The sequence below is a fragment of the Macaca fascicularis genome, chromosome 4 (assembly GCF_037993035.2).
Source record: "Macaca fascicularis isolate 582-1 chromosome 4, T2T-MFA8v1.1".
Taxonomy (NCBI): domain Eukaryota; kingdom Metazoa; phylum Chordata; class Mammalia; order Primates; family Cercopithecidae; genus Macaca; species Macaca fascicularis.
Window position 1 is genome coordinate 74,373,573 of NC_088378.1, and position 19,827 is coordinate 74,393,399.

A 19,827-nucleotide genomic window follows, 5' to 3' on the forward strand; every position below is an offset into this window, starting at 1 on the left:
TTAGAAAACCCCATTGTCTCAGCCCAAAATCTCTTTAAGCTGATAAGCAACTTCAACAAAGTCTCAGCATACAAAATCAATGTGCAAAAATCACCAACATTCCTATACACCAATAATAGACAAATAGCCAAATCATGAGGGAACTCCCATTCACAATTACTGTAAAGAGAATAAAATAGGAATCCAACTTACAAGAGATGTGAAGGACCTCTTCAAGGAGAACTACAAACCACTGCTCAACGAAATAAAAGAGGACACAAACAAATGGAAGAACATTCCATGCTCATGGATAGGAAAAATCAATATCATGAAAATGGCCATACTGCCCAAATTAATTTATAGATTCAAGGCTATCCCCATCAAGCTACCACGAACTTTCTTCACAGAATTGCAAAAAAGTACTTTAAAATTCAAATGAAACCAAAAAAGAGCCTACATAGCCAAAACAATCCTAAGCAAAAAGAACAAAGCTGGAGGCATCACGGTACCTGACTTCAAACTATACTACAAGGCTACAGTAACCAAAACACCATGGTACTGGTAGCAAAACAGATATATGGAACAATGGAAAAGAATGGAGGCCTCAGAAATAACACTACACATTTACAACCATCTGATCTTTGACAAACCTGACAAAAACAAGCAATAGGGAAAGGATTTCCTATTTAACAAATGGTGCTGGGAAAACTGGCTACTCATATGTACAAAGCTGAACCTGGATCCCTTCCTTATACCATATACAAAAATTAACTCAAGACGGATTAAAGGCTTAAATGTAACACCTAACATCATAAAAACCCTAGAAGAAAACCTAGGCAATACCATTCAGGACATAGCCATAGGCAAAGACTTCATGACTAAAACATCAAAAGCAATGGCAACAAAAGCCAAAATAGACAAATGGGATCTAATTAAAGTAAAGAGCTTCTGCACAGCAAAAGAAACTATCATCAGAGTGAACAGGCAACCTACAGAATGGAATAAAATTTTTTCAATCTACCCATCTGACAAAGGAGTAATATCCAGAAACCACAAAGAACTTAAACAAATTTACAACAACAACAACAACAACAACAACAAAACATCTAAAAGTGGGCAATGGATATGAACAGATACTTCTCAAAAGAAGACATCTAGGCAGCCAACAGACATATGCAGAAATGTTCATCATCATTTGTCATTAGAGAAATGAAAATCAAAACCACAATGAGATACCATCTCATGTCAGTTACAATCGTGATTATTAAAAAGTCAAAAAACAATAGATGCTGGAGAAGATGTGGAGAAATAGGAATGCTTTTACACTGTTGGTGGGACTGCAAACTAGTCCAACCATTGTGGAAGACAGTGTGGTGATTCCTCAAGGATCTAGAACTAGAAATACATTTGACCCAGCAATCCCATTACGGGGCATATACCCAAAGGATTATAAATCATTCTACGATAAAGACACATGCACATGTATGTTTATTGTGGCACTATTGACAATAGCAAAGACTTGGAACCAATCCAAATGTCCATCAATGATAGATTGGATTAAGAAAATGTGGCACATATATACCATGGAATATTATGCGGCCATAAAAAAGCATGAGTTCATGTCCTTTGCAGGGACCTGGATGAAGCTGGAAACCATCGTTCTAAGCAAACTATCACAAGGACAGGAAACCAAACACCGCATGTTCTCACTCATAAGTGGGAGTTGAGCAATGAGAACACTTGGACACAGGATTGGGAACATTACACACTGGGGCTGGCTGGGGGATGGATAGCATTAGCAGAAATATCTAATGTAAATGTGGAGTTGATGAATGTAGCACACCAACATGGCACATGTATACCTATGTAACAAACCTGCACGTTGTGTACCCTAGAACTTAAAGTATAATAATAAAAAAAAAGTAAAAAACCAGAAAGTAAATCTTGATTTATATTAATCATTTTAACACAAAGATTAAGAATAGTAATCTCAAATCAGCATCTTCTCCCAGAGAACTAAGCTAAGTGACTTAATTTCCAGTTTTATGTGAATACTTTTTTTAAATTTTATTTTAATATATATATATATATATATATATATATTTTTTTTTTTTTTTTTTTTTTGAGACAGCGTCTCACTCTGTCACCCAGGCTGGAGTGCAGTGGCACGATCTCAGCTTACTGCAACCTCTGCTTCACAGGTTCAAGTGATCTGCCCCGCTCAGCCTCCCCAGTAGCTGGGACTATCAGCAGACACCACCACGTCCAGCTAATTTTTGTATTTTTTGTAGAGACAGGGTTTCACCATGTTGCTCAGGCTGGTCACAAACTCCTGGGCTCAAGTGATCTGCCCACCTCGGCCTCCCAAAGTAGTGGGATTACAGGCATGAGACACCACGCCTGGCTGTGAATACATTTTTAAAGTTGAGTTTCGGAATACGGAGCAGACAGGTATAGTGAATCAAAGATCTTGCCTTAGCATTGGAGGATGGATGGAAAACATGTATGGCTATGTGAGGGTAGGCTAAGATTTTTATAAGAAAGAAAATTAGAGGTTGTTTTGTCTAATCTTCTTATTATGTAGATGGGCATCTGAGCCCTTGCTACTATTCCCATGTTTAAGAATCTATTAGTTAACTAATGTGTTAATTCAAATATTAATTCTAGTTAATATTTTCTATCCCCAGAATTCAAAATACTGACCACTCATCAGAATATCACTGGGATGTGAGACACCCAGTGTCTCAATAGCTTTCCTATTTGTTGTGGGGGGGGAGGGAAGCAAGCAGGGATGTAAAGGAAATCTGTAGAATAATAAACGATGTACATAAATGTGGCCGAAAATATGTTGGAATGAGGCTCTGCTGGATTTATTGCTAGAAAGCAGCTCCCTGTCAAACTGTGCCTGAGTGATTTCTGATAATGTCACCAAGTAGTCCTTCCCATGTGCTCTCATGTTCTAGCATCAGCTTCTTCCTCAGCCTGGCAGTTACCTTTGTGCTGACAACCCTCCACCAATTGTCCTACCGCTGGCCATAACTGCCCTTATTCAGTGGCTGCTTCCAATACCACCATCTGGCCTCAGAAGAACAAATCTGCCCATTCATTGTCTGTCATAAAGATTAGATAGATACTTCTCTTTAATTCCTCATAGCACATCATCCCAGCTCCATAGCTAAAGAGGAAATGGAAATTTGTAACATATCTTTATTGAAGGACCAGGGATAACAGAAAGGAAACATAAGGGAACTTACAATCAGCCATCACCATCGTTTGAGCATATCATACAAAAGTAGGGCCCGTGAGTTTTCAACACACATACACATAAGCCGCTAATTATACAACTCTGTTTGCACCACCATGCACTCTAAACAGCAAGTAAGAAGCCATTCTCTTTCCAAATGTCCAAATTCTTGCTTTCTCCTGGATGCACATTTCCTTCTGAATAATTAGCCTAAATCTTATAATCTCTTTAAGCCTGAGATAAAAATACTTTGCCCATCACCAAGTTGTACAATCTTGGTTCATCTTGATATTTGTCATTTCTGAATTGTTAGAATATGTACATTTTCAACACTGAAATATAGGTATTATACTGCAATTTATTATCTTGCATTTATTTGTTTCTCTGAATGCTATCTCCATAGCTAGATGGCTCACATTCCAATGACAGGAACTACTATTTCTTTTGCTTTGCCCATAATACTTTGCATTAAACTGGACAAAGAGTAGCCTTTTGATACTCAAAGATTTGAGTGAATTTGACTTATAGCAGTAAAATAATTTGAGATTTGAGATATGAAGGTAATGGTCTTCAAATATTCTTTCCCTTTCTTTGGCGATTTAACTTAAATGCCTTAGCCCAAAATATAAGTACAAACAAAAATCATCGTAAGCAGTATCAGGAAACAATAAAGAATGGAATTCAGGATTAGAGAGAAAATAACTATGTACACATATGATTCGTTATTTGAATTTTACAATCCTGTCTTATTTTCTTCCCTTTTGTAACTTGCTTCAGCTCTTAATGACAAAAATAGTCTTTGAAGATCAGTACAAGGAAACACTTGGATCAGTACTATCCTAAGCATATTAACCTGCTGACTAGGGACTATGTTAAAAAATGAAAATCTAACATTCATTCACTGGAACAAGGACAAATAGAACAGAAAAACTGTTCACCTCCAGACTCAGGCAATTAGTTTTAACTATGTCTAGATGAGTGCTGCTACGAGAAGTAAATGCACTGAATAGTCACTATGAAAAAAGATAAATTGCAAAAGAAGCCAAGGTAAAAGTAAATATCCTAACAGAAGGCACTTGAAAATAAATCCCCACTACTATTATTTGAGGGTTCAAAATATAAAGATCTATTAAATTTTATTTTTAAACTCTCATAACTGTCCCCCATGGTAACACTCCAGGGCAATTCAGACAGAAAATTAAGACCCATAGGTTGGCTAGAAAGTACAAATGTACACAAAACCCTAACCTAATTGAACAAATGAAACTAGCATTCTTTTTTTAAAAAATAGTAATAAGCCTTCTGTTATGATTAGACAATGGGTAATCTGAAGATAATCAGATGTTTTAAGGATGTGGACATAGAATTACAACATGACAAATATTCTTAAGATAATGTTTATCTTTCTCCAGACTGACAGAAATTTCTTTTAAAAAAAAAAATCTTATTTTATTTGTGTCAAGAGTAATAGATACATATATACAGAAACAAATATTTTAAAAGTATAGAAGAGTTTAAAATGAAAAGTAAGTCTTTCTTCCTGTCTCCCAAGCCCAATTTTACCCCTCATATACAACCATTTTATTACTACTATTTCTGGATTTAGTTATTCTTGAGGTTATCTTTATGACTACAAACAATACGCTTAAATCTTTACACTTCTATTTCTTTTATCAGCTGTCCTCTTTACCAGAGAAGATAAAAAATTGTTCATTTTCTCTGACACTCTCCCCTCCCCCTTCAATTTTTGTTACATTATTATTTTGGTCAGTATACTCTAAAATTTCAAGTAATATGCATAAATATAATTTTAACTTGATTTTTAACTTTTATTTTTTCAGGTTTTTTAAATTTTATTTTTTAAATTGACAAATAATTATGGATATACATAAGGTACACAGTAGTGTTTTGGTACATTATAATGTATAGTGATCAGATCATGGTAAATAGTATATCCACCATCTTGAACTTATTTTTTTAAACTTTAAATAGCACTTCGTAACTCTTTACTACAAATATGAAAGAATTAGTTCTTCTGTACCTCATTTTACACCTCCTTCCTCCTTCAACCTCCCAATTTCAGTCAGATACACTCTTATTTTACTGCCGATGATTATATAATTTGCTTTTTATTCTCTAACAATGATTAGTTCTTTAATTTTTTGCCTATAGTTGATTCTGAAAACTGAAAGCTAATGGAAAGCATTTACATTATTAATCACTACGGAATCACACTGTATGATTGAATTTAAGGAAAAAGAAATCTAGCCTATAAAATTGAACCATGTGAATACAATATTCCAAGAGTGCAGGTCAATGACTTCTCACTATTTACTTGACCATCTCTCAAAGCCCTTGAATAGAAAGAAATAATTAAAGAAAGAATGAAGTTATATTTTCCAGAATTGTTTTAAATGTAAAATACTTAAGATTGAAAAGGCCCAAAAAGTGCCAGAGTAGAAATAAGGATAAAACCCACCCTGAGACACATTACAGTGGCATTTATGAACATACAAGATAAAGCGAACCTCTTTTGTTATTTACAAGGAGAAAGAACAGATCACATACAAAAAAAAATAGAATTAGACTGATCTGAGATTTTTCAATAGCAATATAAGCATACAATAGAGTAGTCTTCAAAATATTGAAGAACTTAAAATCTAGAATTTTCCATGGCCAGGCGCAGTGGCTCACGCCTGTAATCCCAGCACTTTGGGAGGCCAAGGCGGGTGGATCACGAGGTCAGGAGATCAAGAGCATCCTGGCTAACACAGTGAAACTCCATCTCTACTAAAAATACAAAAAATTAGTTGGGCATGGTGGCAGGTGCCTGTAGTACCAGCTACTCAGGAGGCTGAGGCAGGAGAATGGTGTGAACCCAGGACACAGAGCTTGCTTTGAGCCACTGCACTCCAGTCTGGGCAACAGAGCGAGACTCCATCTTATATATATATAGATAGATTTTTCCATATTGCTATTAAAATGTGAAGACATAGTAAAGTATTCTCAAATATGTAATATCTCAGAAGCTTTGCTGCTCTAGATTTTCTCTTGAATTCTCAATTATTATCACACAGCTGATACAAGGCAGACACCCAATAAACATACAATAAAGAAAGGAAGAAAAAAATAGGAAGGAGAGAGAAAGGGAGTGAGAAAGGCAGAAAAAAATTCCTAAAGTAAACGCAGTAACAAGTTTCATGAAAACACAAAAACATAGACACTGTTTCATATGTGGTTAATAATACAGTATTTGCTATGCCAAGGCTTACTTTGAAAACAATTTTGGATACTTAAATAAGGAGAGAAACAAATTCAAAAAATGATGTACATGAAATATGAAATAAGGGTAAGCAAATATTTTGGTGAAGTTTAGTGTTGCCTTTATAAAAATATCTGAAACTAATTATTTGGCCTTTAAAAAACCTATGCTATAACATTGATGAACCTTGAGGATATTATGCTAAGGGAAATAAGCTGGTTACAAAAAGACAAATGCTACATGATGTCATTTACATGAGATATCGAAAGTACTCAAACTCTCAGAACTGAAAGTAGAATGGTGGTCGCCGGGGTTGAGCAGAGGAAGAGAAGGGGAGGTGTTGCTCAGAGGAATAGAGTTTTAGTTTTGCAAGATAAAAAATGTTCTAGGCTGACTCTGGGCATACTGTGTATGGGTTAGCCCTACTCTACAAGGAGCCATTAAAAAACAAACAAAACACAGTCTAGAGGACTGTTGCACAACAATGGGCACATAGTTAACAGTACTGTACTATATACTTAAAATGTTTATGATGGTAAATTTTGTTATGTGTTTTTTACCACAGTAAACAAAATACCTAAAACTAGACCTTCCATCTCTGCAATTAACTAGCAACATAAGATAGCTGCCTTTTAATTCCTCCTTAGGGAACACATGGTAACTATTAGGTTTTTAAAATACCTTCAAACTATTCTACTGTTTTCTGGGTTTCTGTTTCCTCAGTACTCTTCTTACTTCTATGGCTAGAGACCTAAACTAAGCCAATCAGACCTCCTTTTTTAGTGTTATTGACTGAATCATGCCTCACCCCTTCAAATTCATATGTTGAAGCCCTGATATTAGTACCTCAGATGTGACCATATTTAGAGATAGGGCCTTTAAGGGGTAATTGTTAAAATACGGCTTTAGGATATGCAAATCCAATATAACTGGCATTTTTACAAGAGAAAGAAACCAGGCATGTGCATGCGCAATGGCTATGTGAAGACACAGTGAGAAGGAAGCCATCTGCAAGGCAAGAAGAGAGGCCCCAGGAAAAATCACACTTCTCAACATCTGGTTCTTGGACTTCTAGCCTCCAGAACTTTGAGAAAATTAATTTCTGTCATTTGAGGCACCCATTGTGTGGTATTCTATTATAGCAGCCCTAGTAAACTAGTACACTCAGAAAAGTTATTTTGAATAAAGATACAAAAATCCAAGACGGTTGATGTGGTGGTGCACTGTGAAGCAGTTCCATGAATGGCTAACATTTTGGGCAGAAAACAGAATATATATATGTATCTCAATGTCCAGGAACAGTTGGTCCAATTAGAAAACTGTAAAAGAGGGTAAGGATACACAGTGATGGAGGATGAAGTCCCATTTTAGGGTAGTTAGAAAGGTAGGTATTGAGAATTTTGTTCATTATATGCTTTTCTATAAAGACTCAGGGAATATATTTTCTGTGTCCATAAGAGATCCAGGTACATTTATAGGCAGCTGGTTTATTTACACCATGTTAAAGCCATGACACTTGCAAATGTTCAGGTTACCTACATAACATGTGTAACTTATACTTAGAAACCAGAAAGAAAAGATAGGTTACCAATGATGAAAGAAAATTGGACAGATAGCTGATATCCTAACAGCAACAACAGAAGAGACCAAAGAAAGGGAAAAACTATTTGTAATCACATTTTAAACCTGGTCCTAATACCAGGTGTATCTCTGTTAAAGTCATGGCTATAATAAGTTACTGATGTTGAACATTTCAGTTAGCATAATAGCAAATAAAAATACTATTTGTTTCCCTAGGAAATAGATTCTGAAAAAAAGTACTATTTGTAAAGTATCAACAATACATATATAATCTCTACTCTTCAAAACAATTCTAAAAATAGGCATTATTATCTCTATTTTATAAAACAGAACTAGAGACTCAGAGAAGTTAAATTACCTAAAACCACACAACTAATAAAAATCAGAGCTCAAACTCAGATCCACTGTTAGATTCCAAAGTCCATATTCTATATATTACAACACAGGTCTTCTAATTTGTCTTGTTCTAGATGTATGCTCATCAAGAAAATGTTGTAGCCCTACTGGTGCCCTGCCCCAGCCAAAACATGTGCAGTCTCCAGTACTGCCACATCTGCAGGCATGCACGAGTGAGCACAGATCCTGCTGCCACTGCCCTGATAAAGCACTTTGGCCAGTGCCACCATTCGGAGAGTTGTGGTGAGTGGACCAGGAATACCTCAGCCCCTCCAACACAGCAGGTTCCTAAACTTGAGGTGCCAGAGAACAAAAGCCTGGTACCAGGGGGAACCAGCCCCCCAGAGTCAGTACCGGGAGTGCTGAGCTGAGCCTTGGCCCCTTAAAATCTTCCAGAAACTAAGCTAATTGACTAAACCCACCTTATACCACAATCAAACCCTCAAGGGAATCAAAGAAGATTAAAGCAATAAATCCATCTAAAGGACAGTGAATTCAAACACTGAAGGAACATCAGCCCACACAGATGAGAAAAAACCAGTGCAAGAACTCTGGCAACTCAAAAAGCCAGAGTGTCCTCTTGCCTTCAAATGACTGCACTAGTTCCCCAGTGATGGTTCTTAATCAGCCTGAAATGGCTGAGATGACAAAAATAGAATTCAGAATATAGATAGGAATGCAGATTATTGAGCTTCAGGAAAAATCAAAACCCAATCCAAGGAATCTAAGAAATACAATAAAATGATACAGGAGCCAAAAGACAAAATGGCCATTTTAGGAAACAACCAACCTGATCTAATAGAGCTGAAAAACAAACTTAAAGAATTTCATAATACGATCACAAGTATTAACAACAGAATCAACCAAGCTAAGAAAGGAATCTCATACCTTAAAGAACAATTCTCTGAAATAACTCATTCAGACAAAAAAAGAAAAAAGCAAAAAGAATAAAGAAGAATGAATAAAGCCTCTGAGAAATGTAAGACTATGTAAAGAGATTGAATCTATAACTCACTGGCATCCGTAAAAGAGACAGACAGAAAGCAAGCAACTTGGCAAACATATTTGAGGATATCATCCGTGAAAATTTCCCCAACCTCACTAGAGAGGAAACATTTAAATTCAGAAAATGCCAATAACCTATGTAAGATACTATTCAAGATGAACATCTCCAAAACACATAGTCATCAGATTCTCCAAGACCAAAATGAAAGAAAAAACGTTAAAGGCAGCTAGAGATAAGGGGCAGATCAGCTAATAAAGCAACCCTATCAGGCTAACAACGAAACTTTCAGCAGAACCTGAAAAGCCAGAAGACATCAAGGAGCCTATATTCAGCATTCTTAAAGAAATTCCAGCTAACAATTTTATAGCCAGCCAAACTAAGCTTCGTAAGCAAAAGAAAAATAAGATCCTTTTCAGATAAGCAAGGAATTTGTTACCACCATACCTGCTTTACAAGAGGTCCTTGAAGGAGTACAAAATATGGAAAGGAAAGACTGTTACTGGTCATCACAAAAATATGCTAAGTACATAGACCATTGACTCTATAAAGTAAGTACACAATCAAGTCTGCATAATAACCAGCTAACACCACAATGAATGGATCAAATATGCACGTATTCATATGAACCTTGAATGTATATGGAATAAATGCCCAGATTAAAAGGCACCGAGCGGCAAGTTGGATGAAGAAACAATACCTAACAGTATGCTGTCTTCAAGACACCCATCTCACAAGCAGTGACACCCATAGCCTCAAAGTAAAGGGCTGGAGAAAAATTTACCAAGCAAATAGAAAACAGAAAAAAGCAGGGGTTGGTATTCTAATTTCAAACAAAACAGACTTTAAACCAGCAATGATCAAAAAAGACAAAGAAGGGCATTACATGTTAGTAGAGGGTTTATCCTAAATACATAAGTGTCCAATACAGGAGCACCCAGATTCATAAAACAAGTTCTTACAGACCTTCAAAGAGACTTAGACTCCCACACAATAATAGTGGGAGATTTCAACACCTTACTGACAGAATTAGATCACTGCAGTAGAAAACTAACAAAGATACTCAGGACCTTAACTTGGCACTTAACCAAATGGACCTAACAGAGACCAACAGAAGTCACCACCCCAAAACAACAGAATATACATCATTCTCGTCAGCACATGGCACATACTCGAAAACTGACCACACCATTGGCCATAAAACAATTCACAGCAAATTCAAAAAAGCAAAATCCTACCAACCATACTCTTGCACCACAGCAAAATAAAAATTGAAATCAATACTAAGATCACCCACAATCATACAATTACATGGAAGCTAAACAACCTGCTTCTGGATGGCTTTTGGGTAAACAATAAAATTAAGAGAGAAATCAAGACATTCTTTGAAACTAATGAGAATAGACACAATGTATCAGAATCTCTAGGATACAACTGAAGCAATGTTAAGAGAGAAGTTTATCATGCTGTAGAAAGATCTCAAGTTAACAAACTAACATCACACCTAGAGGAACTAGAAAACAAAAGCAAACCAATCCCGAAGCTAGCAGAAGATAAGAAATAACCAAAATCATAGCTGAACTGAATACAATTGAGATGCAAAAAAAATGCCAAAAAATCAGTGGATCCAGGAATTGGTTTTTTGAACAAACTAATATGATTGGTAGACTGCTAGGTAGACTAATAAAGAAAAAAAGAGAGAAGATCCAAATAAACACAATCAGAAATGACAAAGGGGACATTGCTATGAACCCCACAGAAATATAAAAACACTCAGAGACTACTATGAACACCTCTATACACACAAACTAGAACACCTAGAAGAAACAGATAATTTCCTGGAAACATACAACTTTCCAGGACTGAACCAAGAAGAAAATTGTATCCCTGAACAGATCAATAATGAGTTCCAAAATTGAATCAGTAATGAAAATCCTACCAGCCAGAAAATACATAGGACCAGACAGATTCAAAGCTGGATTCTACCAGATGTATAAAAAAGGGCTGGTACCATTCCTGCTGAAACTATTACAAAAAATTGAAGAAGAGGGATTCTTCCCTAACTCACTCTATGAGGCCAGCATCATCCTGATACCAGAACCTGACAGAGACACAACAAAAAATAAATAAATCTTTGTACAATATCCTTGATGAAAATAGATGCAAAAATTCTCAACAAAATACCAGCAAAACAAATCCAGCAACACATCAAAAAGCTGATCCACCACAATCAAGTAGGGGTTCTCCCTGGGATGCAAGGTTGGTACAACATATGCAAATCAATAAATGTGATTCATCACATACATAGAGCTAAAGACAAAAACCAAATGATCATCTCAATAGATGCAGAAAAGCCTTTTGATAAATTGAGCTTTCCTTCATGTTTAAAACCCTCAACAAACTAGGCATTGAGGCAACATACCTCAAAATAATGAGAGCCATATATGAAAAACCAACAGCCAACATCATATTGAAACTAGATCCCTTCCTTACACCATATACAAAAATCAACTCAAGATGGATTAAAGACTTAAATGTAAAACCTAAAACTATAAAAACCCTGAAAGATAACCTAGGCAATATCATTTAGATATAGGTCCTGGAAAGATTTCACGATGAAGACACCAAAAGCAATTGCAACAAAAACAAAAATAGACAAATGGGATGTAATTAAACTAAAGAGTTTCAGCGCAAAAAAAAGAATGTATTATCAGCGCAAAGAGACAACCAAAAGAATGGAAGAAATATTTGCAAACTATACATCTAACAAAGGTCTAATATCCAGAATCTATAAGGAACTTAAACTAACCAGTAAATGCCAACCAAAATCCCATTACAAAGTTGGCAAAGGACATGAACAGATACTTTTCAAAAGAAGACATACATGTGGCCAACAAGCATATAAAATAATGTTCATTATCACTAATCATTACAGAAATGCAAATCAAAAGCACAGTTAGATACCATCTCACACCAGTCAGAAAGGCTATTACTAAAAAGTCAAAAAAATATCAGATGCTGGTGAAGTTGCAGAGAAAAGGAAATGCTCATACACTGTTGGTTAGGGTGTAAATTAGTTTAGTTATTGTGAAAATCAGTGTGGCAATTGTTTAAAAAACTTAAAACAGAAATACCATCCAACCCAGCAATTCCTTTATTGTATACATACCCAAAGGAATATAAATCATTTTACCACAAAGACACATGAACGTGTATGTTCCTCACAGCACTATTCACAATGGCAGAGACATGGACTCAACCTAAATGCATATCAATTGGTGGTACATAGGCACCATGGAATACTACACAATGAGATCATGTCCTTTGGAGCCACATGGTTGAAGCTGATGGCCATTATCCTAAGTGAACTAATACAGGAACAGAAAACCAAATATCACAAGTTCTCACTTATAAGTAGTAGCTAAATATTGAGTACACATGTACCCAAAGAAGGGAAAAATAGATACCAGCACCTACTTGAGGATATGGGGTGGAAGGAGGGTGAGGATCGAGAAACTACCTATTCAGGACTATGCTTGTTACTTGGGTAATGAAATAATCTGTACACTAAACCCCTATGACATACATTTTACCTATATAACAAATATTCACATGGCCCTGTGCAACTAAAAGTTTTTTTAAAAATAGAAAAAAAGAAAACTTTGTATTATAATCCTAATTTCCATATAAATTTTGTTTTTAGGAAATAAAATTGCATACTCTTTTTGTATATGGTTTCTAAAAGATATATTTGAAATATTAGGAAATTTACATAAATTTTATTTATACAAATATTTAGAAGCATGCCTATGATTTTAAAAATTGAGTGTACTTGTCACAAATGTATGCATTTTATAAAACCTAATTTTGCCTAATTATATAAGTAAAATACCATCTTTAATATATAAAGTACTAATCTAACATCAGAAGGACATAAACATTGAAATTGTTTTAGTACAGATGAAACGTTAGTACTACTCTACCTTTCTTTCTTACTTGATTTTCTTTATACCTCTTCCGTCCTTCCAATTGCAAAATAATTAGTTGTGATTAAGTATTAAACACCCAGAATAGTCTGACCCACACAAAAAGAATCAAATTCATGTCCTTGGCCTCTTTAGAGCAGTTTCACTAATCATCATTATCCTAATTTACTTTAAAAAATTCTAAGAGCAATTATTGTCTGTAGAGTTCTTTTAGCAATTAATCATGTACTACTTTGTGACATACGTATTGTTCTCTTGAGCTGTTATTTAACTATTTTGATATTTATTTTATGCTATAATTCATCTTATATATTATCACAAAATTATCTTCCTAAAGCACAGATACTATGATTATATCATTGCACAACTCAAAAACCATGAAAGGCACATTCTCATAACCCCCTCTGGCTTCAAGCTCCTTGCTTCCACTGAATGGTGTATTGTAGAGATCACACTGTTCCACTGCACTGTCTATTCTTCCTCTCAGGGACCTTGCAGTGACAGAATAGTAGACATCCAAAGATGTCTACACACTATGCCCCAAAACCTGTGTATATTGCCTTCCGTGTCAAAGGGGGCTTTGCATATGTGCTTAGGAATCTTCAGATGGAAAAATTATTCTGGATTACCTAGTTGGGCCATATAAGAGTACTCACACCACATAAAAGTACTTATAAGGAAAAGAGGGAAGCGGGAGAGCCAGAATCAGATGAGATGTGATGATAGAAGCAGGGGTCAGACAGGGAGATGGAGATTTGAAGAGGTTAAGTTGCTAGATTTGAAGATGGAGGAAGGAGCCACAAACCAGAGAATATGGGAAACCTCTAGAACCTGGAAAAAACAGAAATAGCTTCTCCCATAGAGCTTCCAGAAAGAACTAGCCCTGCTGGCACCTTGACTTGAGCCCCACAGGACCCATTTTCAGAATTCTGACCTCCAGAAACGAAAGATAATATGTTTGTGGCTGGGTGCTGTGGTGCATGCCTGTAGTCCCAGATACTCAGGAGGCTGAGGCAGGAGAATTTCTTGCGTCCAGGAGTTCCAGTCCAGCCTGGGTAACATAGCAAGACCACAACTCAAAAGAAAAGAAAAGAAAAGAAAAGAAAAGAAAAGAAAAGAAAAGAAAAGGAGAAGAGAAGAAGAGAAGAGAAGAGAAGAGAAGAGAAGAGAAGAGAAGAGAAGAGAAGAGAAGAGAAGAGAAAAAAGACAGGACAGAGAGGAGAGGAGAGGAGAGGGAAAAGAAAAGAAAGAAAAGAAGAGAAAAGAAAAGAAAAGAAAAGAAGACATGCTACAACCTGAATTTAATATGTAAGAAAGTATTACATTGTCCTTTTGCTGAAGGTTCCTGTGGTTGCTTTTGAATCTTCTGTCAAAGAGTTCAATGGATCTAAACTTAGCAGGACATGATTTTTATTTGCTCTTCTTTAGTGATGATAGTTTACAAAGAACTACATGCAACTGCACCAAATACTCTCTGCGACCTATTGTAAGTATTTTCAAAACATTTGCCCATAATTATTTTCTCTGTTTTCTTTCTTTTTCTCACAATCTGAAATGAGAATTAGAATTATGACTATAGCCTAGGTTTTCAGAGGAAGAGATATACTAGAGACCAAGAGGTCACATTAGATTGTACCAACCAACAGGTCTAGGAATACAGACAACTAGAAAGCCAGCAACAAAGTGAGTGGTCAAAAACCAAGCAGAAATCTTGACAAAGGAATGCCAGAAATATTATAGAATGCTATTATTAACCCAATTACTTGTCCCTGTCTCCTACCTTCTCAGAAAGTGAATAGAAAGATCATTGAATGTAACAATATGAGAAAGGTTTAGGCCATCTGGAGTTTTTCTTACCCTTTGTACAGAGAAAAAAAAAATATGGATAATTGGCTTGACAAGAAGAAACCAAAAGTGTGATATTAAATGCCAAATAAAAAATTTACTTCATAAATGTCATGCTTGAATCCAAAATTTAAAAAACTGGCACGAAGACATAATCTGCATTTGATTTTACATTACCTGAGTGAAAGCACTCTATATTCAGAAAATAATGTTTCTGGTGTTTGATGTTCGCATGCCTCATTCAGAACAGAGTTTTATTTTTAAGATTTAAAGACTGTTGGCTATTATTAAAAAGTAAAACCAAAAAACAAACAAACAAAAAAACAGATGCTGGCAAGGTTGCAGAGAAAAAGGAACATTTATACACTGCTGGTGGAAGTGTAAACTAGTTCAGCCATTGTGGAAAGCAGTATGGTATATAGCCAGAGAAATATAAATCATCCTACCATAAAGACATATCCACATGAATGTTCATTGCAGCACTATTCGCAATAGCAAAAACATGGAATCAACCTAAATGCCCATCAATGACAGATTGGAGAAAGAAAATGTGGTACATATACACCATGGAACACGGAATATTATGCAGCCATAAAACAGAATGAGATCGTGTCTTTTGCAGGAACGTGGATGAACCTGGAGGACACTAACCTTAGCAAACTATTGCAGGAACAGAAAACCAAATACCACATGTTTTCGAAAGTGGGAGGTGAATGATAAGAACTTATGAACACAAAGAAGGAAATGACAGATACTGGGGTCTACTTGAGGGTGAAGGGTGGGAGGAGGGAGAGGAGCAGAAAATACAACTGTTGTGTACTGGACTTAATACCTGGGTTATGAAATAATCTATACAACAAACCCCATGACACATGTTTACCTATATAACAAACCTTCACATGTACCCCCAAACCTGGAATAAATGTTAAAAAAAAAAAAAAAAAAGATTGGAATAGTTGAAGCATGATTAATAGTGATTAATTACATAATCAAAATTTCAAAGGACAGAAGTTAATTTGATTATTTACTTACAATCAAGTAAATAGTCAACTGTGACTTAAAAAATTATTTATTTACAACTGACTTCCACCACTGAAGGCTCGAATTTCTGATAATGGGTATTGCTCTTTTAAAGTTCTCGCCTGAAAAAGTGGCAAATCTCCCCACAAACTCCTCAAATGTAAGCTCAGGGGCCACAATATAGAAACATGGGATTATTATTTTTTTTTTTAAAAAAAAAAGAAAAACCAGTAACATCACATAAAATTCAATAGAAAACTGACAGCAGTCAAAATGCTCCCAAATGAACAAACCTCAACTTCACATATTTTTTAATGGAAGTATATTTCATGGTAAAGGCCCGTTCTCAGTTAACGTGGTTCTCCACTGGCACTCTCCCTCTGTGCCACAGGATTAGCCTCCTGTGGCTACTCAAAATCTTCTGTGGACATAAGCTGCTCTGAAAAGATGTTTGATTTTGTTTATTTGTCTTATACTAGGTCTTTATCTACTATCTCCTGTAGCTTCCTCTGCTTTAGAAGGAGATATCACCAAGTGTAATCTCAAATGTATTATTGAGAAGCATTCCACTGTAATATCTTCCATAATTTGTTTATCCATTCACCTTCTGATAGACATTTGAGTGGTTTCTAGGTCTTATCTATTGCAAATTACGCTACTGTAAACATTTGTGGCCCTGTCTTTGTGTGGACACTTGATTTTCTTCTTTTAAGAGATGAGGTCTTCCTATGTTGCCCAGGTTAGGGGCAGTGGCCATTCACAGGCACAGTCATAGGACACTACGGAACTCCATGGCTCAAGTGATTCCCCCCACCTCAGCCTCCCAAGTAGCTGGGACTACAGGCTTGCACCACTGTGCTTGGCTATTTCTCTTGAGTGAATAGCTAGAAATGAAATTGTTGGATCACACGAAGGATGTTTAGTTTCTTAAGAAACTGCCAAACTGTCAAAAGTGGTTGTACCATGTTATATTCCTATCAACAGTGTATATGAGTTCTGTTTCCTAAACATCTTTGCCAAAATCAGTCTTTTTAAATTTTAGCCATTCTAGTAGGTGTATAATGGAATCACATTGTGATTTTAATTTGTGCATCCCTTATTACTAATGATGTTGAGTATTTTTGATGTGCTTATTGGCCATTTGTATATCTTCTTTAGTGAAGTGTCTGTTCAAATGTTTTTGCTCATTTCTGGGAATTTTTTTTTAACTATTGAGTTTTTTATATATTCTGGCCAAGAGCCATGTATCATATACATGATTTGAAAGTATTGTCTACCCAATTCATGTTTTTTATTCTCCAACCAGCTTCCTCCACAGAGCATAAGTTGTTAACTTTGATGAAGTCCAATTTACCAATTTATGTTAATGAATGGTGATTTTGGTGTCATATCCAAGAAAGTATTACGTAACCCAGTGTTATCTCCTATATTTTTCTGTGCCTATTTAGATGAATCGTGTAATTTTTCTTTTTAGTTTGTTAATGTGGTAAATTACATCAATTGTTTTTCAAATGTTTACTCAATCTTGCATTCCTGGAATAAACCTCACTTAGTCATTATGTATTATCTTTTTTACATAGTTTTTATTAGATTTGCAAAAAAAAGTTTTAACAATTGCTATGTATGATTATAAGAAATAGTGATCTGCAGTTTTATTTCCTTGCAATATCTTTTTTTTTTTTTTTGTCTTTTTAATTAAGACAGGGTCTCACTCTGTCACCAAGAGGGCAGTTGCACAATCATGGCTCAGCTCACTGCCATTTGACTTCCTGGGCTTGGGTGATCTTTCCGCGTCAGCCTACATGCGCATGCCACCATGCCCAATTTTTTTGTACTTTTTGTAGAGATGGGATTTTGCCATGTTGCCCAGGCTGGTCTCAAATTCTGGGACTCAAGTCATTTACCCACCTTAATCTCCCAAAGAGGCTTCCTAATTTATTCTGTAAGGCCAAAAAGTACTCTTATTCCTAAACAACAAAAAAAAGGTATTAATACCCGAAATACTCATATACGCACATAAAAATTAAATATTTTTTTTGTTTGAGTATAAGAGTACTTTAACCCTCATAGAATGAATTAGGAAGTATTCCCCCATTTTCAACTTTCTGGAAGTTTGTGGGGAATTGGTGTTATTTCTTCATTAAATGTTCGTTGGAATTCACCAATGAAACCAACTGGATCTGAAGTTTTCATTGTAGTAAGGTTGTTCACTACAAGTTCTATGTCTTTCATAGACATAGGGCTATTCAGTTTATTTCTTCTTTAATGAGCTTGGTGGTCTGTGTCTTTAAAGGAATTTGTTCATTTGATCTCAGTTGTCTTATTTATTGGCATAATGTTGTTCATAATTGTTAAGTCAGAAACTGTCAAAGGTCAGAGATCTTCTCCTGCTTGCAAGCCAGTAAGTTAGCCTGCCACAGTTGTATAGATATACAGATATAGCTATGTTGACAGGAGAAAAATGTTTTTCTGGATAAGACAAATAAGTTATTATTTACAGCAAAAAAAAGCCAGAGCAGCTTCTTTCCAGAAAGAAAGAAGCTTTCTGGAGCAATTCTCCCAGCTCCAGTCTCCATGGGCCAACATGAATGAGAGTGAGATATTACTTGCGCATGTAACAGAAATGCATCCAAGGAGAGGAATTCTAAATTTATGAGGTTCAGAGCTTATATAGGGACTGCTGGCATATATGCCCGTTTTCGTTTCCGGAGAGAAAAAGAGAGTATGTTTTATTCTGAAATGTAAACAAATCCTCTCTAGGAAAGAAGGGGAAGTTCTTTATCTTTATTATTTTGGAATGTAAGCAAATGTCTCCAAAGGAGACAGATCTCTAAATTTCTAGCTTTCAAGGCCTTTGCTATTCAAACATGACCCCTTGCTTTGAAGATATGAATCCTAAAGAAATATGAAAATGTCATGGAGAATTGTCTGCCAACACCAAATACCATACATCCTATTATAAACACAACAAACTCCTGTCCTCAGAGGAGGCCACTCAAAAATCCATCTGGCTACTACATCAAGAGGCAATGTCATAAGACCACTATTATCTAGAGGATGTCCAGGACCCTGTAATTTGAGTAGAGGAATCTGATTCAAATATATACATTCATTCCATCTTGTGGCCCTGCAACCCCTAGGACCCCATTATCTCTACAATCTAGGATGAGGTTCCACATCCAGTTTCCAATAAGAAGAAGAAAAAGAATGTGAGAAAGGCCTAGCTTCTCTCTTAAAGGACTGTGGTAGCCAGCCTCCAAGATGCACCCCCACCACCAGTGAATCCCACCTCTGCGTATCCACACTTTTTCCGTAGTACTCTCCCACATTGAAAGGAGCTGACCTGTATAACCAATCTGATATTGTGGCAATGAACACATATAACTTTTGAGTCCAGGTCACAAAAGATATTGCAGCTTCTGCCTTCCTCTCTTGCTATGGGGAAAGACAGATGTCATGTTATGAAGACACTCAGGTAGTCTTTTCAGGAGACGCATGTGAAGGAAAAAAA